This window comes from Megascapheus bottae, chromosome 8 (assembly GCF_031878675.1).
Source record: "Megascapheus bottae isolate mThoBot1 chromosome 8, mThoBot2.hap1, whole genome shotgun sequence".
NCBI classification, from domain to species: domain Eukaryota; kingdom Metazoa; phylum Chordata; class Mammalia; order Rodentia; family Geomyidae; genus Megascapheus; species Megascapheus bottae.
The window spans coordinates 54,852,917-54,879,823 of record NC_143516.1 but is presented as its reverse complement, the minus strand read 5'-3'; the positions used below and the strand labels follow the sequence as shown (position 1 = coordinate 54,879,823).

The 26,907-nt window shown below is 37.8% G+C and overlaps 1 long non-coding RNA gene across 1 annotated transcript; it reads left to right on the top strand.

The window, feature by feature from the left end:
- On the top strand, nucleotides 1-24,826 carry LOC150059952 (uncharacterized). Its single transcript, XR_016536414.1, has 4 exons — nucleotides 1-26; nucleotides 3,234-3,294; nucleotides 4,846-4,988; nucleotides 24,642-24,826. It is a non-coding gene; the product is annotated as an uncharacterized LOC150059952 (long non-coding RNA).
- The last annotated feature ends 2,081 nt before the right edge of the window (nucleotides 24,827-26,907 follow it).

Here is a 26,907-nt window from a genome sequence, read left to right as displayed (position 1 = left end):
CTGGACACAAGGCTAGGAGAGAGGAGGTAGGTGATTAGGTATTTTCTAGGTGAAGAAAATTAGTAGTGGCCATGTGAGCAAACACAACGCATAGCACAGCATGAGGTGATGGAAGAATCTCAGGCAAAACAATCTAGGTGGGAAGGCAGTGAGAACACAAGAAGGAAGCAGAAGTCAGATTTTTATCGTGTAAGAAATGGGAAACTGTGGAGGGATTGTGAGCCTTTATGTAAAAGATTGTATTCTCAGTTCTTCTACTAACATTATATATGATGTTGTATGTATAGAATACATAGCCATATGTAAGTAGATGGATGGGTGGGTGGGTGGATTGATGCATGGACACATACATACATACACACACACATACACACATACACACATACATGCGAGCCCAGCAGAGCTATCCTGTGCATTTACGGAAGTCTCTTCCGAAGAGACAGCAAAAACCAGCTGGAAACCTCAAACTTCAAACTAAGCTGCCATCACCATCTACACTGGGAAAAATCTGTCTGAGTAGAAGCCACAAAGAATGTACATAGAAGGAACAAGACTGAATTCTAATTAAGTCGTTTTATACTATGGATTTCAGATTTTTAAGTTCCTGTGTCCATTTGTTGAGTTTCTGTCACCTGTAACCTAAACTTTCCTAGTGAGTGCAGTAACATAGGAGAACCAATTAGAAGACTACTGCTAGAATAGTCTAGGTCAGAGGCAGGAAGAGCTTGAGCTAATACAATAGCAGCAGAAATGAAGAAAAGAGTGACAAAATGAAAGATACTACAGAAATAGAAACACAGGATTCCGTGAGTGATTTAAAGTAGAGTGATTTAAACCTGGTGATCCCCGGGTTTGGGGGTTATTTTGTCATGGTGCTGCCTCTCACAGACACAGATGAGAAGTGAGAAAGCAGAAGTGAGGTCTGAGGGAAAACAGAATGAGTTTATCTATGGATGTGTCAAATTAGGCCCTCTGGGATATCCAAATGGAGATGCACCGTATGCATGAATAATGACTGAGTAACGATTCTGGAAGTCAGAAGAGAAGTGTATAGGGAAGTAACAAATGTGGCTTACAGATTCTTGCATAATAAATATGAAAGATCCCAAAACCCCAAGGTGAGAAAAGTCAATGTACAGAAACCACCAACATATCAGCATCTTAAAAAGAGTGCAATTCATATTTTTCATGTAACAGTACTTGTTTGTATGGAACTGTTCAAAACACTGTTCAATGTCTAGTATCTTGATATGTGAGGCATTAACTGCTGGACAATTCCATCCTTGATGAATGGGAGCACTCCCCAGATACAGGTCCAAGCATCACACTGAATGGACAATGCCATTTTCCATACGGCATGCAACATCTCTGGCTAATGTATGGATGGATCTGTGGGTAGCCTGTAGGTAAACTGCTACTGCTATATCAGTCACACAGGTATAGATAACAAAGGTTGTCTGTAAGTACAGTTAAAGGTCATATAACAAACCCAGCTCTGAAAAAGCCAAGGTGCTTCTCTGCACAATCCCATTCTACCTGCATGTCTGATTTTGTTTGTTCATTTATTTGTTTGCTTGAGAAAGGGGCACAACTAGGTAACCAGCCCAAGCTGGCCTCATATTTGTCATCTTCCAGTCTCAGCCGCCTGAGTGCTGGGCTTAGAAGTGTATACCAGTTCTGTGCTTTCTTAGAATTCTTGTCTGCTCAAATCAGTGCTCCAAAGTTCTATCACCAATGGCTACTCCATTTTTCTGTGACACCACCCAGAATATATAATTTCCAGCACAAAAAATAACATGTGTATTCTGCTAACACACATGTTATAGTGAGACCTACATGTGCTATTTCTCAGTTTGAGAGAATATGAACTGTCATTCGATTCAAATCAACATGGCAGTAGGCTTTGAAAGTGTGATGCTGCTAAAGTCACACTTGTCTGAAAACGAGTAGGTTTCTATGTCCCATGTGTGGGGAGTGACATGTAATGTGAGGTTTGTAAAAACCTCCGATCAGGATGAATATATCAAAGACATGCCTGAAGTGTGCAATGATTGGCTCTTTGATTCAACGAGTAATAGGTACCTCTCAGACTAATTTGAAAGCCTTCATTTTTTTTGACAAGCTCTTTAATTTGCACAGTATCGTGAATTAACTTGTATGTAAACATAGCAATCTGATGAATTAAATGCATTAAATAAAGTGTATTGAATGCATGCTATTTTATACACTTGTTCTTGGAATGAGAATCTCCAGTAATTTAAGTTGTCTAAGTAGGAACTGCAGGAGGTTGATTTTTCCTTCTCTTTCTACTGGGATAGGAGAGCACTTGAGGGTGGGTGGGTAAAAAAGGTGAAGAAAGAAGCAAAGCAATGAAGAGCTGAAGGTAGAAAAACATGTCATTTTCATCAGTGCCATAGCTACATAAGCTAAAGAACAGTTAATCTTCAGGCCAGGAGTCAATGCCAGATAAAGAAGGATACAATGCAAATAAAACAAAGCAAGGGAAAAAAAAAGAAACCCTCCTGATGCAATATGTGTGATAACAACCTAACATCTGGTGAGCATTTCATGACATTTTCATTGATTTTCAAATGGAATCACTTATATATGTGTTTGGTATGAACTCTCCTTTCCAAATCACTACCAAAAACACAGGGATAACAAGAGGTTCAAAGGACCTCTAAAATATCCTCTCTTCACCCCATTTCTTAGTGTGGGTTCTACAGTGTGATAGAGAGAGGGAAGGGGAACACTTTTGCTCCAGGTTGTAAGAGGAGCATGCGCAGGGCACTTCCTCTGGGCCCAACAAAAGTGGAGATCCTTTTGCTAGAGAACAGAATAGCTTATAATGGAGAGATTTGGTAGCTCCTTGGTACTTCTATCTACCTAAAACTTGAAAGAAATGGCAAGTACTGGTGTAACAAAATATTCTTGATGCCTAGTCAGCAGTCATCTTCAAAGAATTCCATTTCTTTTTTGTTTTTCATTTTATTTTATTTTTGGTGGGTCATAGGGCCTGGACTGTAGGCCTGGGTGCTGTACCTGAGCTCTTCAGCTCAAGGCTACTGCCCTAGCCTTGAGCTAAGCCTCACTTTCAGCTTTCTAGAGTTAATTGGAAATAAGAGTCTCAGGTCCTTTTGTGCCTGGACTGGCTTTGAACCTGAATCCTCAGGTCTCAGCCTCCTGAGTAGCTAGGATTACACCGTGCCAGGCTTCCATTTCTTTTTTATTAGGTAATGTCACCCTCAAATGTCCAAGATGTGGTTTGTGTATGCCTGCAAAATCTTATTCCAGGTAAGTTCTGCCATTTACTGTAGGTTCATCAACAAGAATTTCCATGAACTTTTTTTTTTTAAGTCTACTGTTTATCCACAACAACAAACTCAAGAAGTGTTGGGGACCGACTGTGGGGTCAATGACCTTGGACCTGACCTTGGACCTACACAACTGTATATACAAGGAAGTAACTCTTATCAGGATAACTTTAAGCAATGTCAATCAGTTCTTATCAGGATGACTTTAAGCAATGTTAATCCTTTCTCATTTATCCTATATGTGACTTGTTTACCATTTTGTATGAATGTAGCCTCTGGCAGTTCCCTAGTTTTAAGAAGAGTATTTAAGGTCGGAACTTGAAATAAACTGGGCTGCAGTCTTTACCTGGGCTGCAGACCTCCCGAACTCAAAAAAAAAAAAAAGTCTACTGTTTAAATGTTCTATAAAAATAAGAAAATGGAAGTTGTATTGTTTTGCTTTTATCACATAGACCAATGATATTTCTCATTTTATTTCCCAGTGAAATCTAGTATCTTACTTAGTATCAATAAGAACTAATAATAGTATCAATAAGACTAGAAGAATTACCACCACTATTGACCTGAGTATTACTGATAGCATATATAGGAAAACCCATCTCCTTTTTTTCTTAATGAAGCATAGTATTTCCTCTTATTTATTGTTGAGAACATTCAGTATTCACAAAATCAAGCCAGAGATCACCCAACTAGGAAACCACAAAGCACAGCTTGACACTGCCTCCGAAAGCCTGATTTCTCTGCCACAGCATTTCCATATGCCAACAGTTCTCAAAAGTCAGCATATGTCAGAAATAGCCTGAGGTCTTATTAAAACACCTACTGCTGGGCCCAGCCCAGAGTTACTATTACAGTAGGTTTAGGGTGGGAGTCCAGAATTTACACTATTAACAAATACCAGGGTGATGCCAATGTTTCTGGCTGAAGGAGAGAGAACAAATGAGTGTATTTCTTACCTGTGTGTCCTGACAGTTGTCACTTCCTTTCAGGCTGGCTGCCCTCAAATGAAATAAGCCAGAGGACTGAATACTACCTGGCTTGGCTTTTTCAATGTGGCGTGGAGCTGTAAGTGAATTGTTGGTCTTTGCTACAGATAGGAAAGCATTTGGTAATAAAATATCACAAAAAATTCATGTGCCAGATGTTAATAAACCTACCATCAACAGTGATTAGTCCTTACCTTAGAGTATATGTTTATTTCAAAATCAATGCTATTATATCTGAATGATAATAAAACTTCACCTTTTGAGGAGATAATTGAAAGTTGCCTGAAATCTAATGAAGTAGGTAAATAGTCAAAGTAGAACATATCATTTTGTGTTTAAAACAAAAAAAAAGATGTATTTTCTTTTATGCCCTTTAGACCAATCAAGCATGAACTCCCAAAGAAAGAATTTCCAATGTTCACAGGGTAAGGTCAGTTTCCAATGGAATTGCTTTGGGAAGAGGAAATTGTGACAACTGTAAAGAACTATCAACTCATTCAAACTAAAAGGCTCTTTTCTTACAACTTCATATTTTTTAATTGCAGAATCCATAAATTCCATAAGGAATCAGTTGTATGAAATATTTTAAGTAAACACTGATCAGAGCCTAAGATACAGCCATGGAAGCAGTTTGTAAATGCACAGATCAACACATTTTCAGAACGAAAACCCTATACAGGTGCCAGAGGTAAGAAATAGAAAATACTGCCTCCCCCATTCTCTTCCTTCTGACCTCTTCCAGCTATAGTTTCTGTAGAGATATGCACTCTTTTGACTTCTGTTACAATTGACTCATCTTACTTATTTTTGTTTTGTTTTATTTTTTGGATTGAATCTAATGCCTCATACATGTTAGAGCTGAGCTTTAACATTGAACTACATCTTTAGACCTCATCGTGTCTTCCTTTTCATTTTTTTTAAATCGCAGTACTGGAGTTTGAACTCAGGACCTCATGCCACTAGGAAAATACTCTAAAGTTTGAACGATGCCTCTATCCCTTTTTGGTTTGATACTTTTCTAAGAGGATCTCACTTTTTCCACCTCCTAGGCTGGTGTGGACTTTAATTCTCCAAGGTAAACTCTTCACAGAGCTGGGATGAGAGCTACACACCTGTACCCAGCTTCTTAGTGGCTGCGATGGGGTCTCACTAACTTTCTCTCAAACCGAGATCTTCAGTCTCCATCTCCCAAGTAGCTAGGATGACAAGCTTGAAATTACACAGCTGACTTGGTTGTACTTCATTTTGAACTTTAGAGAATCTTATATCTGGTTTATATCACTCAATATAATGGTATTTAAGTGTTTCGTTATTTTTAATGAAGCCATAGCAATTCATTCTTGGTGTGAGACGAGTTACTTAGATCCCATTGATCTAAGTAACTAACATACCATATTTTTTCATCTTTTCTTATGTTAAAGAATATTCAAGGCTCAAGCCTGGATCCGAGGTAGAATGTCTGCTGGAGAGTGGGAGGGTCTAGGTTAAACTCCACTGTGAGGAAGAGAGGGAATGGGAGGAGAGAGGCAGGGAAGGAGAGAATGAAGGGGGGCTATTTCCAATTTTGGTATATTATAAATGGCACTTCAATGAATATTCTGGTACATGGTATCCATGTTTTTGGTACACCTCCCACCAGGGAGTAGAATTGCTGGGTGACGGCGCATACTCATGGATACTTTTATAGACATCGTCTAATTTCTTAAGCATGATGTGAATGCTATCTCTTTTCCACAGTATGGCACTACTGGATGTCCTTCCTACTAAATGATACAGCCACCATCCTTAAGTTTACCTGTCTGGGTACGTATGTGGTATCTCAGACTTTCCAGTTACACCATCTATGGCCAACTCCCTGTCATGTGTATTAGTCACTTGGTATTCTTTGTTGTGAAGGGCTCATTTTAAGTTCTATAACTTTAAAAGAACACTTTTATATGGTTTTTATTACCTGTCTTTAGACATATTTAATGTGCTTGGGATATTAATTGTTCATCATTTATGTTTCACAACTTCTCCTATGCTTGCCTTTTCCTTAATAATGAGCATTTTTAATGTAGCACAACTTATTCTTTTCCTTTGTGTTTGGCAACACATGTGTCCTGTTTAGTTATGTTTCTCTGTCCCAGAATCAGAAGGCAACTCCAGTCTACTTCAAGAAGCTTTGTTGTATGGTTCATATTTCTATCAGCAGTCTACCCGTTAGTAATTTTACCCTATGAGATATGAGGTACATGACACATAATTGGAATGATTTTCTTTTTTAACTTAGTCTGACTTTTAGTTGAAATATTTAGTCCAATTATCTTTAGTGCAATTATTGATATATTAGGTTTCATGCCAAAAATCTTAAGCATTTACTGTAATTGGAGCTCACCTGTTTTATATCTGTTTTACTTTCTTGTCTTCTTTTGGATTGATTAAGCATTCTGTTCTATCTTTTATCCTAATAATCCTTTTAATTTGTCTTCTTTAACTCTTACATAGTGATTATCTTGGAAATTGAAATAGTCTTTCTGACTTAAAAAGCTGAATACATGGGAGCATTTTTTTTGTCAGTTGTGGGGCTTGAACTCAGGGCCTGGACACTACCCCTGAGCTCTTTTGCTCAAGGCTACTATGCTACCACTTGAGCCACAGCACATTTTGTGGTTTTTTTGAGTGGTTAATTGGAAAGGAGAGTCTGCTGGAGACTTTTCTGCCCAGGCTGGCTTCAAACCATGGTCCTCAAATCTCAGCCTCCTTGAGTAGGTAGGATGACAGGCGTGAGTCACCCAGCCCAGATCAAGGGAGCATTTTTACTACATGACAGACAAACTCAAAGACTTAAAACACTTTAAATTCATCATACATACTTCATGGATACTAATTTTTGTTATATATTGTTTATGTTTTTAAAATCAACTTTCAGACTTGGTTTGAATCATTTTCTGGTCTTTCTCTATAAATTCTAGGCTATCTTCAACTCCAGAGATTCTCTCTTCTACATTGTCTAACCTGCTATCAATACTTTCTACTTTGTTCTTCATCTCCCTTCCTTTTACTTGGTCATTTTTGATTACTTGCATCTCTTGTTTTAGATCTTGTATGGACTTCTTTTTTTTTTTTTTTTGCCAGGCCTGGACTTGGGCTCAGCGTCTAACCTCTGTCCTTGGGTTTTCTCAAGGCTAGAGCTCTACCACTTTAGCCACATCATCACTTCTGGCTTTTTCTATATATGTGTTACCAAGGAATCAAACCCTGGTCTTCATACATGCTAGGAAAGCACTCTACCCTTAGGCCCTTGTATGGACTTCTTTACCTCCTTGATTTTGATTTGAGTGCTCTTTTTAAATTCCTTTACTTCAGAAGCGTTACTCTCATTGGGCTTTTCTTGGAATTTATGGATTCTATGAATTCCTCCATTATTCTTTGATTGGCTTCCTCACATTCATATATAACATTCTTTATTTTTCCAACTTTTCATTAATCATACTTTCCAATAGCATTTGGAGAGTATTTAGAGGACTTTCCTCTAGGTTTCCCATTGACTGCTCTGTTGCCTGTTAAATTTGAGTGGGAGATGTGATTCCTTGATTTGCCATTTTGTTGAGTGTCTGGTTCTGCCAATTTGAACATTCCAAATGGATCAAAGATCTTGAGGTAAAAAGAGATATCTTGAAACTTTATAAGAAGGAATAGGAGATACACTAGGTCTCCTTGGCACAGGTTGAAACTTTCTTAATAAAGACCCAGAAACACAATAAATTAAAGAAATTTTGGACGAATGGGACTGTATTAGACTGCAGAGTTTCTATATGGCAAAAGACATAGCTAGCAAGTTAAATAGAAAACCCGCAGAGTGGGAGATCTTCACTAGCTATACAAAAGACAAAGTCCCATATCACTACAGCTAAAAAAATTGAATCTCTCCAAAACAAATCTTCAAAGAAACAACAATTGCATTAAAAGGTAGGCTAAACAAAACATTGATACATGAGGCCATATAGTATGACAATAAATGAAAGGACCTCCAGGATATAGAAACAAAAGTTATATAATGAGTGATTGTTGTCCTTAATGTACTATGTTATCTCTCATCTCTTTTGCTGTCCCTTGGTTATCTCATATTGTTACAGTATTTTACCTTGTTATCTCATATATTGTATATATGTTTATTTGGTTATTTGAAATAGGATAGGAAAGGGGGAAAACAAGATGAGGGGTAGGGGTGGGGGGAGGGAAATGGGGACCAAGACATGAGAAAGAGTATCAATGTTTGTGAAGTAATGCACCTTCTATCTGGTGAATATAGTGTTACCCTTCTATTAATAACAATAAAAAAATCTATGGTTACAAAAGGTGAGCTAAAGACTTCAGTGAGGAAGAAATAAGAATGGCCTAGAGACACATGAAGAAATGTTCGACATTTCTGGCCATGAAAGAAATGCAAATCAAAACAATTTTAAGATTCCACCTCACTCCAGTTAGAATGGCCATGACCAAGAAATCTAATAAAAACAGATGCTGGTGGAGATGTGGCCAGGAGGAATTGCTACTACACTGTTGGTGGAAAGCAGTATGGCAGTTCCTCAAAAGACTAAACGTAGAGCTCCGCTATGACCCAGCAATTCCACTACTTGGCATTTACCCAAACATCCAGAAACAAGGACATACTAAAGCCACTAGCACAACGATGTTCATTGCAGCATTATTTACCATAGCAAAGATATGGAACCAACTCAGATGCCCCTCAGTAGATGATTGGATCAAGAGGATGTGGTATTTATACAAAATGGAATCTATGCTGCCATCAGAAAGAATGACATCACCCCATTTTTAAGGAAACAGAAAGACTTGGAAAAAATCATATTAAGTGAAGTAAGCCAGACCCAAAGCAACATAGGCTCAATGGTTTCCCTCATTTTTAACAACTAGTACACATCTAGGATTCTCCAAGCTGAGAATTACAATGAGCAAAACCTAGGTACAGAAGGTCCTACAGTTAGGAAATGGAAAGACTTAGAAAAAATCATATTAAGTGAAGTAAGCCAGACTCAAAGGAACTTAGGCTCAATGGTTTCCCTCATTCGTCATAATCAGTAGAAACCTTGGGCTCTACTAGCAGAGATCTGCAATAGAGCAAAATCTTGATACATAAGGCCATATAATGTGAAGCTAATTGAAAGGACCTCCAGGATAGTGAAACAAAAGCCATATAATGAATGATTGCTGTCCTTAATGTACTATGTTGTCTCTCATCTCCTTTGCTGTCCCTTGGTTATCTCATATTGTTATAGTATCTCACTTTGTTATCTGATATATTGAATTTATTTGTATTTGGATATTTGAAATTTGATAGGGAAGGGGGGAAACCCAAGACGGGTGGGGAGGGTGGGGGGGGAGGGAAATGGGTACCAAGACATGTGAAAGGGCATCAATGTATGTGAATTAATGCACCTTCTATCTGGCAAATATCATGTAACCCTTTTACTAATTACAATAAAAAAAGAAGGTCCTACAGGATGAAACTAAATGAAAGGATCTCTAGGATATGGAAACAAGAGGGGGTGGATCAGGGAAATGGGGACAAAAACATGAGAAGGGGTATCAGTGTGTGAGAATTTATGTACCTACATACCTGATGAATGTAACTGTAACCCCTCTATACATTACCCAACAAAAACAATAAAATAAAAATAAGATCAACTTTTATCTCTATTTACCCAAGTTGTCACTTATTCTTTGGCTGGTTATTTCTTTTTGGACTCCTTGCTCTCATCAAGGATGGAAGAGTCTTTCTTTTTTCTGTCAAGGGTTGTTTGGCGGTTTGTAACCTCACTCTCTACCCCTACAAGATTATCAATACAGAGAGACTGCTGAGAGCAACTAGGGAGGAGAATACAAATGTCCTCCATCATGTACCAAAAGATTGCACTGACCTCATAAGGCCCATGAACAGGAAGCTCTCTGCTCTGGCAGGTCATGTTCTTCCTCCCTGAGAAATTCATTTCATATTTCTTTTCCTGTGAGTGGGCTGCTAAATTTTTTTCTCCATTAGTGTTTCTTTGCCTGGACCTGAGTTATTTTACTTCACTTTACAATAGTACCTTCAGTGGACAGAAATTTTTCTTTGGGCACTTTTTCACTTTCTGTGGATGACAAGGTAATTTTCTTTCAATACTTTTCCTTAGACCTTTTTTTTAAATCTTCCTTACTTTTGTTCTTTTCAAGATAGTATATCTTTTAACCCTGTGGCTGATTTTTAAGATTTTTTTTCTTGCTTGCCTTTAGTTTTCAGTAATTTTACTATGCTGTGCCTACTTATAATGGTTCTTTGTATTCTACTTGGCATCTGGTGTGATTCTAATGATTCCATAGCTTTCAGAGCCCTTAGGATGAAGTACACAGAAAGCCTAGGGGTTTTACTGCCATGTTTTTTGGGCAGGTCTTGAATTCTAACTTTTATCTTCTTAGTACCATAAAACTTTCAAAAACAAACATACAAAAAACCCTCCACTCTGCTTCTAAGCTACATTGTGTTGAGCTTCATAGTTACTCTTTGAATGTGCCTAGTTTAAGAATTAGATAAGGTCTCAAAAGAAAGACCAGTTCCAAATGTGAGCTCATTTTTCTATACCTGCTTGTATGGAAGGATCCTGGTCCTTCCATATAAGGCTGCTTTATCAGGCCTGAGCTCAAATTTATTATTAACTATGTGAGATTACTACTAGCTCTGCTTACCCCCCCTACCCCCACCAGCCTCTTTCTCTATTCCCAGATTTGGAAGAAGGCTCTCAGAGGAAACACAGCATGTACAAGAAGCATTGTAGCACATTAAATTTCTATTTCCTCTCAGATCTTCTCTCAAGGTCTGGCTGTCTTGTAGCTCCTAATCCCTTCAAACAACTGTTTTCTGCTTTATCTTCTTTGACTTTTCTAGTTACTGTCATTGAAACTTTTGATGTTTTATGAGCCACACCATCATAGCTAGAAGAGAAGTCTTCTATTTTAGATAGATAGATAGATAGATAGATAGATAGATAGATAGATAGATAGATAGATACACATACACACACACACACACACACACACACACACACACACAGAGATTCTTTCTTCCTATGCCACTCTGACACTCTTGTAGACATCTATATTCAGAACCATGTTCTTCATATCTCTTCTAGCAGCAAGTGTTGGTCTCTTAAAATTATTGTAATTTCTCTCCCATGAAGAAGCACGCGATAAACTACAGTTTATATGAAGAATCTTGGATTTCCACTGGAATAGCATAGGGATGTGACTTGAGTTAAAGGCTCACATTGCCTAGTCAGTGATGGAGCATGTGAGGAGCACCACACGATAGTCTGTTCTACTCAGCTGATGCTCTGGGCTAGACTGCCCTAGTCTCTCAGAATAGGACCAGTCTCTGAGATGTTCCCCATAGAAACTTCCTTTCTACTATATTTTCACAAGTTTCAGACCTGTGTTATAATAGAGGCTATATAATAGAGACCTGTACAGGTCTATTATAATACAAGTCTATAATAGAGACCTATACAGGTCTATCACAGGCCACCTCTTTCCTTTTTTCCCACACAGATGTTACTCCAGATCCAAATTTATACTTTGAAGTCCATCCTGATGTCTGCTTCATAAAAGATCTGGAATGACACACATTCACATAGACTCTGCTCTTCTGGGTCTATCTCTTTATTAATGATATCTGAGCAAGCATTAAGACTTCTTTGTTAGATTATTACAACCAGTTTCTGTTAGGAATATGGAGAGATTTGTTACTATTTACTGAGTAGGGAGTACTGCTCAAGTCCATCTCTTCTGAATAGCTTATTGTAGGCTCTTTATTATTGCTGCTGCTGTTTTAGTTGGGAATGAGCATATCTATTCATTCAACTTTTCAGTTTTTAATTTAATAAGAAAATCTTATTCAGCATTCAATATATGCTAGAAGCTTTCTTAGATTTTTCTTCTAGAAAAAAAAAGTCCCAAGGATACAACAAAGACCTTGCCAGCTAGCTGGTCATGTTCAAATTTTTTCATCTCTCTTGCCCACCAGATTATAGAGTCTGTCACTCTTCTCCAGTCATCACTTAGCCTTTTATTCCCAGTATTCTGTCTATGAACAGCCTGTCTAACAACATTTATGGCCCAATTACAGCTGTCTTTCTGAACAAACATTTAATATACTTTTAGTTAGGCTATGTGAGTAGCTTTGAGAGTTTGCGTAGTGCTTTTCCTATTGCCTACCACACCTAGCTGACTCTGGATTCCTTTCTTCTTTTTTTCATATATTCTTATTGTAATTATATTCACTAGATAGAGGGTGCATTACTTCACAAACATTGATGTCCATTTCCCTCCCACCACCCCCACCCCTCATCTTGTTTTCCCCCCTTCCCTATCCGATTTCAAATAACCAAATACACATACATACAATATTGGATTCCTTTTTTCTTTTGATACAATTGCACAGCCAAGGTGGTAGGGAAACATAGCTAAGAGATCACAGAACAATAGCACTAACAGAAAAACAGAGGGAAAGAAATTCTCACCAGGAAGCAAAGTTTGAAGCAAAGAAGACACCAGGCTACCCTGACAAACCTGATCATTTCCCAGGGACTGGCATTTCCTCTAGAATATGGCCAGGGAGACACCTCTTGATGGTCAGTGGGAAGCTTATAATGGCTCCTATTACTCAGGCTAAAATAACTGTCATTTCAAAAAGCACTGTTTTCAGTTATTCTCCTAACTTCCATGGAAAGCAGGTGACTAGTTCCATCATCATTACAGGTCTCTGATTAACATGTCAACTCTCAGACAGTCATGAACACAGATAGGTCAGGGGAACTAGACAAGGTGTGATAGGATTCTAGCCCTCCATGCATCTCCAGGCTTGCCAGTCCCTCCTGTGGTCAATGGAGGCTACCCTAAGAAACAGCTAGGTCTTGATAGGTGGTCTAAGATGAGCCTTCCCTCTTTCACAGTGTCTAACACCAGGGTTCCAGTTTTGATTGGCTTACATGGATCAGCAATTTCCTACCTTTGTGACAGCAACTTCACACTGAAGGCTACTAAATTGTATGTGGTAAAGTGTACAATAAAATACAAGTACAATAGGCTCAAACGAGATGATAGAAAATAGACCTGTAAAGCTGGAGGATCTCTAGATAAGGAATTGAATTATCACAAAGAAAATGAACTTTCCAAAGAAGCTGTTCAGAAGAAAAGCACAGTTTAAAGCTCACTGAAATATTTCCCAAATCTAACTGCACAATAAATAAAAAACATTCAACCCACCAAAGATGAGATGAGATGGAAGCCATTCTGCACTCTAATTACCCTGAGCTCTTACTCCGCCTTACATCCTCTGTGAATGAGTCAGTGCTACTTCTTTTTTAAATTTAGTAGGAAACTGATAGTTGAGCTACATAAGAAAAATAGGCAGAACTTGTCTATTGACCCCCTTTGCCACTACAAGGGATAGTGTGTGCATGTCAGGAGATGCTTCTTTTTAAATGTTTTATTATTATCTGGAAGTAGTTGTGCCATTCAACAACACAGTTTATGAATACAATGCATCTTGATCCATGTCAGTGAGATGCTCAGAAGTCCCCACTCCAGGAAATCTGTTCCATGTGCTACCCTCAGATCCCTCTCCTCTTTGACTTGCTGAGGTGTTAATTTTACCAAGCTGTCAGAACATGGAATGGATGACGTTTTGGCCTCTAATTTTTGGATCAGCTTCATCCCTGCCTAGAATTCTCTCCCTGTCTCTCTCCGTCTATTCAAATTTCTGCTTCTTCTTAAAGGCACCTGTATTAGGCAGGACTCTTTTGAACATAAGTCACCTAAAATCATACCCAACGCAGGTAAGGCCAAAAGAACATTTCTTGAACTTAGATACCAAAGCTAATGGTACAGTAAAATTCAACTAGCCACAAGATATCTAAACTTAGGAATCAAATGCTTGTTAAGACCATACATTAGCATTTTTCCTTCTAGAAACTCAGTGTTTAGCTTTATTCCCTCCAAAAAAGATTTTATGTAATTCTGGAGACAATATTGCAAAGCTCAGCTCTTCCCAATATTTCCAACAGAGAGGAATTTCTCCCTCTCCTTACACCAAAACTTAAATTTCCATGGAAAAAAATTAATTGATCTATATAGGATTGCAAATTCATATTTGTGCACATGGGAATAGGCTAGTAAGATTTTCAGGGCCCATTATGGCTGTAGTTGGAAAATGCAGTAGAAAAAAATTATACAGCTAAAACAATTTTAAGAAAAGGTAGAGTTTTTCCAGAAATAAAACAAAAACAAAGAAACATGATTTTTAAACCTAAATCTATTGTCCTCTTCAACCTCAGTTTAGTTCTTTCTTTGTCAAAGTGTAACCTTAATGTACACTGAGACAAGTTACTTGGATTTTTTTTTATATCTTAGGATCCTCAGCTATAAAATATAATTAAGAGCCCTTTAGGGTTCAGAATTTAATGTGTCTTTAAGCCTATTATAAAATCTTTCTTGTGCAAGCTCTAAGTTTCTCTCTATGAATATCAGCCTTGCTGTTACAATTTCTATGGATGACATGATAGAAATTAGACTTTTTTTAAAACTGTCCTGGCAAATTTATTTGTGGTCTGATTTGCATTTAAAATCTGGTTTTCTGGTGGCGGGGGGGTCAAATTTCCACCTTGCTGCACAGTATCTCTTTGTCCTATGCTTTTACTATGCAGAATGGGTAATGTACAGCAGAGAGATTACAGCTATATAAGTCAGGTATAGAGCACATTTCTTTTTGAACAATGTCACCCCCTCCTTCATTTTATCCCAGGTTTTTCACTCCTTCATTGTATAGTTTATTATCAACGAAGTGTCTAGGTAGTATCATTGCTGAATTAATTGACCTTTGGCCCCACAATTTCTGTGTTTCCCCTATCCAAATCAGATAAACTTACATACAAGACAATAGCTATAGAAATCAAAAACAGCAACAAAAGGGGTAAAACAGAAAAAAAATGAAAAATCTCTTGCTTCCATTTCTTGGAGTTCATTTCAATAACCATCATTTTGAGGATCATTTGCACATAGCTATTGAGTCCTTGTGATCCTCTCTTAAGAATATTCTCCTTTGGTCTCACTGTTTAGCATCCTGCTTAATTTATCATGATAAATTAGACTGTCTATTTGAGATGTTAATTTAGTCATTGAGTATCAAATATATATGGCTCCTCAGCCACAGGTTTGCTGAGTCATGCAAATCAATCACTCAGAGGAAATATAAAGGCAATTATGCATAAACGAAAACACCAAGATAAAGTTGTATGATAAGCCATCACTAGAAAAGGAAGAAACATACAGAAAAGAATTCCTCCTGCAGTTACCAGGTAAGATGGTTATTTGAGCTGAGATAGTAAATCTCTCCCAAATCACCACTATAGTGGAAGGTAGGGGCAGAAAATAGGAGAAATTCATCTCTACCAAGGAAAAATCAAATTGGACCATCTACAAGTTTCAACCCTCAAGAAATTCCAGCTAGACATATTGCAGGTAGAAACAGAATTATGAAAGATAGTAAGATACCTTCTGGAGAAAGCAATGCCAGATGGTAAGAAAGAAGAAAATATATCAGAAAATCCACAGCAAATGTGTTACAAAGGGGTTTTGGCTAAAGTATGTAAAAGACAATGGTTAGACAGAAGGCAATGTCTGTGGAATACATTTCAATAGTTTGAGCCAATAATATCCAGTAGTGGCTGCTGAGTAATTTACATGCTATTGAACAAAACTAATGAGGCTCCATTTTGGCTAATTAGAAAGGTTTCTTAATACAAGGCTTTCCTGGCAGGTATTTGATCACAGAGCAAGGATGCTGTCAGACACTGTTATTGTAGGGATCTGAAGTGGAGAGCAGGATGAATCAAAAGCCAGACACAGCAAGCTGTGCCAGTGCACCAACATCACTAAGAAGATGCCATGCAGAGATGAAGTCTATCTTTTGAAAATGCAGAGAAATGGACGGGAGAGGGAATCTATGAAGAAAGAAACTTAATAGACCTGTGGGCAATGAGTGGCCAGGAAAAAGGCAGCAAGTACTTATAAAAATACACTAGAAACAGAATAAAATAGTTATCAAAGAGGCAATCAGAGCAAACAAAACTGAGATGAAGGAATACAAATTTAGGGACTGAAAGAATTCCCTATGTAAAAAAAAAAAAAAAAACCTTATGTGCCAAGCAAAATCAGTAAAAGGGAAATCATATTCTGGTGGATTACTGAACAAAAGAGAAAAGTATTCCACTATTGTCAACACAAACGTTTCCAAGAAAATAGACAAAGAATAAGCCCTTTTTCAGATTTCTTTTCTAACGCACAAACTAAATTTTATTACGTTAACAGTAAAAGACTGTAGCCATGAGTTCTATATTCAAATCTATATTTCAGTGGAAATAAGTATAAAAAATAGAAAAATATCTTCAAATATGTCAGAATCAAAAAAAGTTATAATATACAATTTCAAAAATCAGGAAACAAAATAAGATCTAAATAAATTATAGATTGCATATAAATAAAAATTACAAATAATTCTCAAACACTGATGCAAGACCTAAATAATATTAATGTAATCATATTAATAATAATGCAATTTAAAAGGAAAAGTATCTTAAATCATGTCAACCAAAATCAAAACAAAAGATTAGGAAATAAGGGAGAAAGTCAAACTCACCAAATACTATATCTAAACTCAGTGAGATTCATTTTGTAATTTTGCAAATTATACTTCAATAAATAAAGCTAAATCTGTTCACACATACTTAAATGTACACATATATAGATATATACAGAGGATACTTATGATAGACAGCTTTATGTAGATAATTTCAGATATTTAGATGCAATGCATACTTTCCTAGAAAAACACAATTTTGCAGAAGAGAAGAGACAGAAAGTGTTTTTATATATCTACTAATGAATTCATAACTTTAAAGTTTTCTATAAAGCATCTGAGAAAATCTAATGTTAATTCATATTATAACTGTTAAGGGAACTGAAAGAAAAAAGAACTTATATTACTAAGTGCATCCCATAAGAAAATAAATAACATCATATTTAATGGTGAAAAGTGCAAAAACATGGCTAAACTTTTGGCTATGAAATGTTCTCATGGACGCCTCTGTTGAAAGCTTGAGCCCCAGTTGGTGTCTTCATTGGGGACAGGTAGAAATGCTAGGAGCTTAGACATAGCTGGAGGAAACACCTTTGAAAGTTAAACCAAGTCTCTACCTGATTCCTTCCTCTCTTTCTCTCTCTGCTTCTTGTCCACCATGAGGTGAGCAGCCTCTGCCACATGGCTCTCAGTATCATGGCGTTCTGTCTCCCCATGGGTCCAAAATCAATTATGCCAAAGACAATAGACTAAAAGCTCTGAAGCCACAAGTCAAGATCAGTCCTTTCCCCACTTCAGTGGTTTATGTCAAGTATTTTGTCTCAGAGACAAAAAGTCAACTATCTTCCTGAAATCAGGAATTAAAAAATAATAATAAAACAAGATGATACAGAAAAAGAACTAGAGGCTCATTAATCCAAATACCAATGACTTAACCTTTAAGTTTAAAACAAAAATTTTAAGATTTAATTGGAAAGTAAATTCTAACCAGGTGATTCTTACAAAAGATATTTAAAAGTGATAGGGAAACTTTAAGACTGAGTGCATACTAGGTAAAGACAAAGACAAAACAAAGGCAGGCAAAGTAAATTTCAAGTAAAAAACCTGGAATATGACCAAAGGGAATAATATCTCAATGAAAGATCTCCACAGTGGCTGCATAGCAACTAATAAACACATCAAATGAACCAAAATACATTTTAAAAATCTACAAATAAATTTTGTACATACATCATGCTATTTTTTATGGTTATTTTTCAATACCATGGTTTGAACTCAGGGCCAGCTTTTTGCTGGTTATTTTAAAGATAGAGTCTCTTTGACTTTTCTGCCTTGAGCTGGCTTCAAATTCCAATTTGGATCTTAGTCTTTTTATTAGCTAGGATTATAGAAATTAGCTTAATGCTTTTTAATTGTCTATGGATTGCTTACAAAGGTAGATTATTAATACAACTTTTGAGTTCAAAGAGTAGACCTTCTGTGTCAAGAATCAAACAGGGCATACATTTATACCCAGTCACAAAGGTTTAAACAAAAGACCTCAGAAAACTTGAGAGTATTTTTTAAATTGCTTCCCTAAATAAATTTTATATCGATAAGGACAATTCAATTAAAGTCTCAGACTTCATTAAATAGCACCATTTTGACCCACCTCCAACCATCTTTCAGAATTTAATAGGAACAAAAGATGTACTTAATTTACAAGTTGAAGTAATTTTTCTCTATTTCCTTCCCCCCTTCAAATCTGTATCATTCGAACTAAATCCACTTGGTTGTTCTGATTTAGGCCTAGTCACTGATTGTCTAATAAAAATTGAAAAGGGGGAGATCATGTTCTCTCTCGATCTGCCTCAGCCATGGACCTTACAAGCCAATTGGATTTCAGTAGCTGAGCTGTGAACAAGGCCTGGAGATGACTCAATTTTATATCTAGTGACAGGACTAGCTACTCCTGTCCTCTGCTGACCACCTCTCTTCTCAGATGGTTTTCTTAGCTGATTTACAAACTTGAGCTAGCCATCCCTTTTTAGCTGCAGCTCTTTATAGAAGATATTGTAAACGCAATGGCAGGTGAAGGGGAAAAGGACATCTTTGCCCCTCGGAGAAAGCTTCCACACTGCTTCTCCCACCTCACCTTCCACTTTGGAGCTCCTGGGGACCCACTGAGTCCCAGTCTGGCTGGATGGCGATAATGTACAAAGGGCAGAAGGGAAAAAGAGAGCATCAGGCTGCAGGACTCTGATAACTAGGGAAGTGAGCTGTGGTGTCTGAGCAGCCGGTGACAAACACAACAGTCCTGTAATGAAATTCAGTCAGTACAATGATAAGCAAGTTTCATCTGTGCCATTTCAAAAGAGGAGTTTAAAACTCTGAATCTGAGAGACTCTTTAACACTCCATTGAAGGCAATAATGCCAGGATCAGACAGGATCAGATTTTCACTGTACAATTTAGAGAAAATGCTTGTGTGTCTGGAATATCTAATATCTCCACGCTTGCCTAAAATCTGCACAATGCAATTCTGCCTAGTCAGATTCTCCATAAAAAACACAGCGAAGGGGTTCCCAAAAGCTTCTAACATAGACTGCCATTTCTCTTGAAGGGACAGTTTAAGACTATTACCTGGACTGAGTGATATGCAGCGAAGAATCTATGCACAAGTCTTAAAATATGATCTGTACCTGAAATCCTGAGCCAAAGATAGACACATCAATAAGATGGGGACCAAAAACTGGATATTTAGGAACAAACAGATGATAATTACAGTGATTTCACAATCACATGTTGTGAAAGTGCCACCAAAGATCAGAATCTTTGGTTGAAATCTAGAATCCAGAGTAGAAACCACTATCCCTCCATTGGCAGAAAGAGAAGACAATTTGCTTTGCCCAACTCCTTTACTAGCCAGACAGACCCAGGGGGAACCCACATTCTACCTTATCCACTTTTCATACTTGCTGTTGCTAATAAAGAAAAACAGACACACTTAGGTTTCACATCACATCTCACACTTCTGTCTCTTAGCAAAGCCATTTCTAACTGCATATATGCCATTGATAAATACAGGACATTGGGCTTTAGCTCAAGCCTTCAACAGAGGAGTCCATGAGAACATTTCATAGCCAAAAGTTTAGCCATGTTTGTGCACTTTTCACCATTAAATATGATGTTATTTATTTTCTTATGGGATGCACTTAGTAATATAAGTTCTTTTTTCTTTTAGTTCCCTTAACAATTATAATATGAATTAACATTAGATTTTCTCAGATGCTTTATAGAAAAGTTTAAAGTTATGAATTCATTAGTAGATATATAAAAACACTTTCTGTCTCTTCTGCAAAATTGTGATTTTCTAGGAAAGTATGCATTGCATCTAAATATCTGAAATTATCTACATAAAACTGTCTATAATATGTATCCTCTATATATCTATATATGTGTACATTTAAGTATGTGTGAACAGATTTAGCTTTATTTATTGAAGTATAATTTGCAAAATTACAAAATGTGCATTCTACCACCTGAGCCACAACACCACTTCCGACTTTTTCTGTGTATGTGGTACCAAGGAATTAAACCCAGGGTTTCATGCATGCTAGGCAAGCACTCTACCACCAAGCCACACTCCTGGGCCCTTTCTTACTTTTTTGTCTTTGAGGGTCATAAGCCTTACAAATTGAGAATTGTGCTGGTTCTCCTTTCTGGGGCTTGCACACCTTCAACCACCCACCTTATTTTTCTGAGCCCATTAGGAGAATGGTCCATGTATTTTAGGAGATTGCTTGTGGTTTGAATTTAACCTTGAAGCAGCTTCTTCTTCTCCAAAAGTCAATTGGTTGACAAAGTAAAGACAAAGACAAAACAAAGGCAGGCAAAGTAAATTTCAAGCCAAGGATATTGAATACAGTCAAAGGGAATAATATCTCAATGAAGGATCTCCACAGTAGCTATATAGCAACTAATAAATACATCAAATGAACCAAAATACATTTAAAAAATCTACAGAGGGCCAGCAGTTTAGCCTAGTAGTAGAGTGCTTGTTCAGTACCACATACATAGAAAAAAAGCTGGAAGTGGTGCTGAAGCTCAAATGGTAGAGCTCTAGCCTTGAGAAAATCCAAGGACAGTGCACAGGCCCTGAGCTCAGGACTGGCAAAAAAAAAATTCTACAAATAAAATTTGTACATACATCATGCTATTCTTTTAAGGCTTTTGTTTCTGTACCATGGTTTGAACTGGAGGCCTTGCTTGCTTGCTTGACTGGTGCTTTACCACTTGAGTCATGACTCCAATCCAGCTGATTGTTGGTTATTTTAAAGATAAAGTCTCTTTGACCTTTTTGCTTTGAGCGGGCTTCAAATTCCAATTTGGATCTCAGTCTTTTTATTACCTAGATTACAGAAATGAGCTTAAAGCTTTGTAATTGTTGGATCAAAGGAAGTAACAGAAGTTGCAGAGGTCCTGAATTACTACAGTTATCTGTTGGTTTTATTTGCATTACTCTCTCCATTCTACATTTGAAACCTGTGGGAAATGCTTTATGACTCAGTAAACTGAAAATTACAAAATTGTATTTTAAGGTAACTATGGCTGAATCAAAGTTTTAATGTGTCTTCATCTATTCTCCTGGTATAAGAGAAAATATTTATGTGATGGGAAGGTAGAGTTTTAGAGAGGGCCACAGTGTCTAACAATTGCCATATTGACCTCTAGAACTTATTTGTGAAGGTGACAAAATTTGTGGAAAAAGTAGCTTTATTTTTGTATTGTGCTGTTACTTCAAATATGGTGTATATGTGAGAGGGGTAATCTTTCTTTCCTTTTACCTAGTGACAACTGAGGCAAGTCTTATGACATGTGAATGCATGTGTGCATGTATGCATATATGTGTGTGTGCATGTGCGTGCAAGCTCTTGCTTAGCTTTTTCACTCAAGGCTAGTGCTCTACATTTGAGCTATGGCTCGATTTCCAGCTTATGTTGATTAACTGCAGATAAGACTCCGATTTGTCTGGCAGTGCTGGCTCTGAACCTTGATTCTCATTTCAACTTTCTGACTAACTAAGATTACAGGCATGAGCTACTGGTGCCACCTAAGCCCCAAGACTTTTAGTTCTATTTTTGATCATTAGTTCATTCTAGTTCTATTTGTTGCTGAATTTATTCAGTGAGTTGTAACACCATCATGACCATCTTGGTTTAGAGTACTTCTGTGACTCTCCAAAATTTCTTCAGCTCATTTGCTGAATCTGAACTTCTTCCCCAGGCCAGGACCTACTGGCCCACATTCTGTCTACACATTTGTTTTCTGTGTTGTCTTATGTGTCTAATATGGCTTGTTTCCCCTACTACAATACTTTAAAACATTGTTTGAAAGCCAGGTGTCAGACTCACACCTGTAATCCTAGCTACTCCAGAGGCTGAGATCTGGAGAATCGATATTCTAAGCCAGCCAGGACAAAAAAATGGTCTATGAGGCTCTCTCTCCAGATGAATTAGGCAAGAAAGCAGAACTGGAGGCACAACTCAAGTAATAGAGGGCCAGCTGAGCAAGTCAAGCTGAGAAATCTCGAGGCACTGATTTCAAACCCCAGTACTGCAATTTTAAAAAATAGGGAGCCAGGAGTTTGGCCTATTAGTAGAGTGCTTGCCTAGCATAGATGAAGATCCAGGTTTGATTCCTTGGTATCACATACATAGTAAAACCTGGAAGTGGTGCTGTGGCTCAAGAGGTAGAGCTCTAGCCTTGAGAAAGCCCAAGGACAGTGCTTAGGCCCTGCGTTCAAGTCCCAGGACTAGCAAAAATAAATAGGATTTCAGCCCTTTGGTCTGAATTGCTTTTAAAGCATCCAAAGGCCAACATTATGTATGGATTTCATATCCACTAATGGGATACTTGTTCCTTCTATCTGCTGGCCAGAGTGGATACAGTCAACTCTGTGGCTACAAGGCCCTTGAATGTTTTTGTATGTGTTATTATTCTTTCATGCACCTTTGTCATCCCACTTAGAAAGATCTGTTTAGATCTTGAGATCCTTTAAGATTCTTTTTAGATCTTTAGATCTCTTTATGTCAGAATGCCCATAATAACAGAAGCAGGAATCTTTGTCACTCCTTCAGCAAAGTTCCTATTACTTCATCTGGGATCCCTGCTTTAGGTCTAAAAAACAAAGTCCCAGGGCTTCTTGAATAAGAGTTCATTACAGCGCTCCAGACTCATTTCTCAAGAAAAACAAAGCAGCACCTAGAATCAATGCTGGAAAAACCTTTTAATTCAGACCACAAGGCATTTCCACCCATCCTGACTCTCTATAACACTCCATTTTAGCAACCAATTAAACACACGCATACAACACAACCAGACAAACTTCACAGACAAGATCCATCTTTTATGAGCCAGATCACTGCTATCAAACTCTGCAGTTTGAGCGACACTCTGGAAAATGACACATTAATAAGAGTAAGGGGAAAAAAAGAAGTTACAACAAACAATCCAGCAGAGCTTGGGGGAACAAATGGGCAGGATTTTAAATTGGATGTGTCATACTTTGGCAATGGCAGCCACTTGTGATTAGTGTAAAACAAGACACTAACAGGCTAAAAGGGCCCCACAAGAAGCCAAAATAAGTGGGAAACAAATGAAGCTCCAGCAAAGGGCGAAAATGAAGACAACTCAATCACGACAGGCCTGTCAACAGCTCACCACTCTCCAAAATACAGCTTTCTACTGGTGTGTCACTCCTCCCTGAATATTTACCATAATATACTGGTCCATCCTGAAGCCAGGCCCTAGACTTCAAGTCTGTCTTCTCTCTTTGTGTCTCAACTTCAACCTCCTGCCTCTTCTACATGACCTTTCCCAGAAGCCATTTTACATCTTCAGAGCTGGAATCAAGCATGTTCTGCTTCCTCATTGGCTACTTGACTGTTTTAAAAAGTCTCTAAAATGGGACCTGGAGTTTGGCCTAGTGGTAGAGTGCTTGCCTAGCATGCATGAAGACCCGGGTTCAATTCCTCAGTCCCACATACATAGAAAAAAGCCAGAAGTGGTGCTGTGGCTCAAGTGGTAGAGCTCTGACTTTGAGAAAGCCCAAGCAAGGACAATGCTCATGCTCTGAGCTGAAGGCCAGGACTGGCAAAAAAAAAGAAAAAGTCTCTAAAGTAACTGAGTAGCAAAAGCAGGGTTTCTCCCCTATATACTCTTGCAAATACATGAAAACTATAGCTTTCTAGTAGTTCTCCAGACCAAGGAGAAAAGCACATCCCACTGCATCCAGAAAGACGCTGTGGTTCTTTCTAGCCAGTGCAGGCCTTTCTATGTGGACTAAGAGAACTTGTGTTTGGAGGTAGGCCACTTTGCACTGTCTCAACATAGCCTCAGAAGTTCTTAGACCATCCTTCTGATGGCTCGAGGAGCCCTACATCTAGACCCTACAGTGATGGTCAGTGGCTAAACATTAGCCTCAATGAAAGCGCAGTAATATCTGTGGTGCATTACATTGTGGGCAGATCTCTCAAACAGATATATTCCAATTCTACTCTCTAGTATCTGTAAGTGTGTGTGATCTTATTCAGAAATAGATTCTTTGCAGAGTAATTAAGTTCAGGATTAGCAGACGTGAACATCCTGGATTCATCATGGATCCCAAACCCAGTGATTTCTGTATTTATTTTAGAAAAAGAGAGATATAAGACATTGAAAGACACAGAGGAGAGCACATGAAGACAGGGGAAGGAATTAGATCTAAGCAACACAAGGCGAGCTTCCTGACAGCCACGAAAATCTACAAAAGAGACATGAAAAAGGAGTCTTTCTCCAAGCTTCCAAAGAACTGACTCTTCCAATACCTTGGTTTTGGACTTCAGGCCCTTAGGACTCCAAGGAAATAAATTTCTATTGTTTAAGTAACTGAGCTTGTGGTAATTCGCTATGGCTGCTAAAGAAAACTAATTCACTTCAGTTAAATGAGCTTTTGGAAACAAAACTCAAATGAAATTATACCCCCATAATGCAATGATTATTTTATTTCTTGGATTCTAGTTCCATATAAAGCTTGAAGGTTTGTTGTAATAGTCCAGGGAAAGTAACTTCTTAACTTCGGTACTTTACCTGGACTGACTGCAGGATACATTCATGATATGAATGGATTGCTCCCTTGTACCTGTGTGCGTAAGTGTTGGAGCAGGGTTTCTAATATTTCTTTTATTTCTCTTATCCTTGTAATTTTTTTCAAATTCCTTGCAGGTATACAACTAAGGTGATTTGTCACAGGCATTGCTTTACATCATTTGGTAGTCAAAATCAAATTTAATTGGCAAAACTGATCATTATCATCAAATAATATTTTTAGATCCCAAACAGCACTCTTACCTTAAAGTCTCGTGTTCTACGCAGAATTATTTAACACAGATTTTAAATTAAATGCAGTTCTTTATGGTTATATTGAATGGTGATATACTAACAATTGCACAAAGATATAGATTTGTATATCCACCCATTTCATCTTGTTCCATGGCTTTACCCTCATTGTCCAAAGAGTTTTGATGTGATCAATAATGGATAGTTTGCCAGGAGCGTAGCCTAGTGGTAGAGTGCTCACTTAGCATGCAGGAAGCCCTGGGTTCGATTCCTTGGTACCAATACACAGAAAAAGCTGGAAGTGGTGCTATGACTCAAGTGGAAGAGCATTGGCCTTGAGCAAAAAGTGTCCAAGGACAGTGCCCAGGCCTTGAGTTCAAGCCCCAGGACTGGCAAAATTAATAATAATAATAATGGATGGATTGTATGATGTGACATTATATTATTTCTTTCTTCTCCAAGCATTCATTGCTCAATAAGACCATGAAGCCCCCAGTCAGGGCTCTGGGAAATTGTCACTGAACGTGAAGAATAGACAGACTGCAGAATCTACTCAGTCACAGGAAATGGACTTAATCACTTCCTGGGTGCTGACATTTTCTGTGTCATATCTTTCCAACAAGGCCTTGGCAATGTAAACTATGACAGCTGGGTGCTGTCATCATTGGCACTTAGTAGATCATGCCGTGTCTACCCAAATGGGTGTGTACTATGCCAGCAATATACTCCCATCCACTGAATATCACAGTAGCCATCTAAGTTCAAGACAGTTGTCATCTAAGTTCATGATCATGGCTGGTATTCCTGGTATGTTTGAAAATGAGAGAAAAATAAAAAAAAAAAGAAAAAGAAAAATTGGGGGTGATCTTGTACATCAAGAAATCCACAAGATGCTAGGGAAACTTCTTCAAAGCTAAGGAATCCCAGGACTCCAGGGACCGCCCACCGTCCTGCACTTGGCACACACTGTGGCCTCAGGTTTGGCCTCTATCCAGTTGTAGATCTGGCTTTCTGCCTCAACCTAGATTCTGATTGCACTCAGGGGCAACTTAGAAAGTCATATTTTTCTAGGTAAACAAAAATGAAGATATTTTAGGGTGAGAAGTAACAAGCTAGTACTTATGGACTTTTGTTTGTATTGCTCTTCTTTCTCTTGTGTCTTTAAATTTCAATTTCATTGTAAAGGTTATGTATAGAGGGGTTACAGGTGATGAATATATTGCTTTTTGAACAGTATTACACCCCCCCCATTTTCTCCGACTTTTCCTCTCCCCGCTCCCCTCTCCATGAGTATCAGTGTTGAATTGGTTCACCCTTTGTCATGGCATTTCTGTGATTCCCCTTCCCCAAATCAAATAAGTTTACATACAAACCAAAGGGTGCAGAAATCAAAAACCGTGACAACAGGAAATAAGCCAAAAAGGGGAAAAAGAAAGAACTGAAACCAGTACAATAAAAAAAATATCTTTTTGTTTTCATTTCTTTCCATTTAGATAAGTATTGTTTTATATGGTGATATTTGCAGAGTTATTGAGACATTATGATCCTAAGACTATCCTAGACATATTCTTGTTATGCCAAGG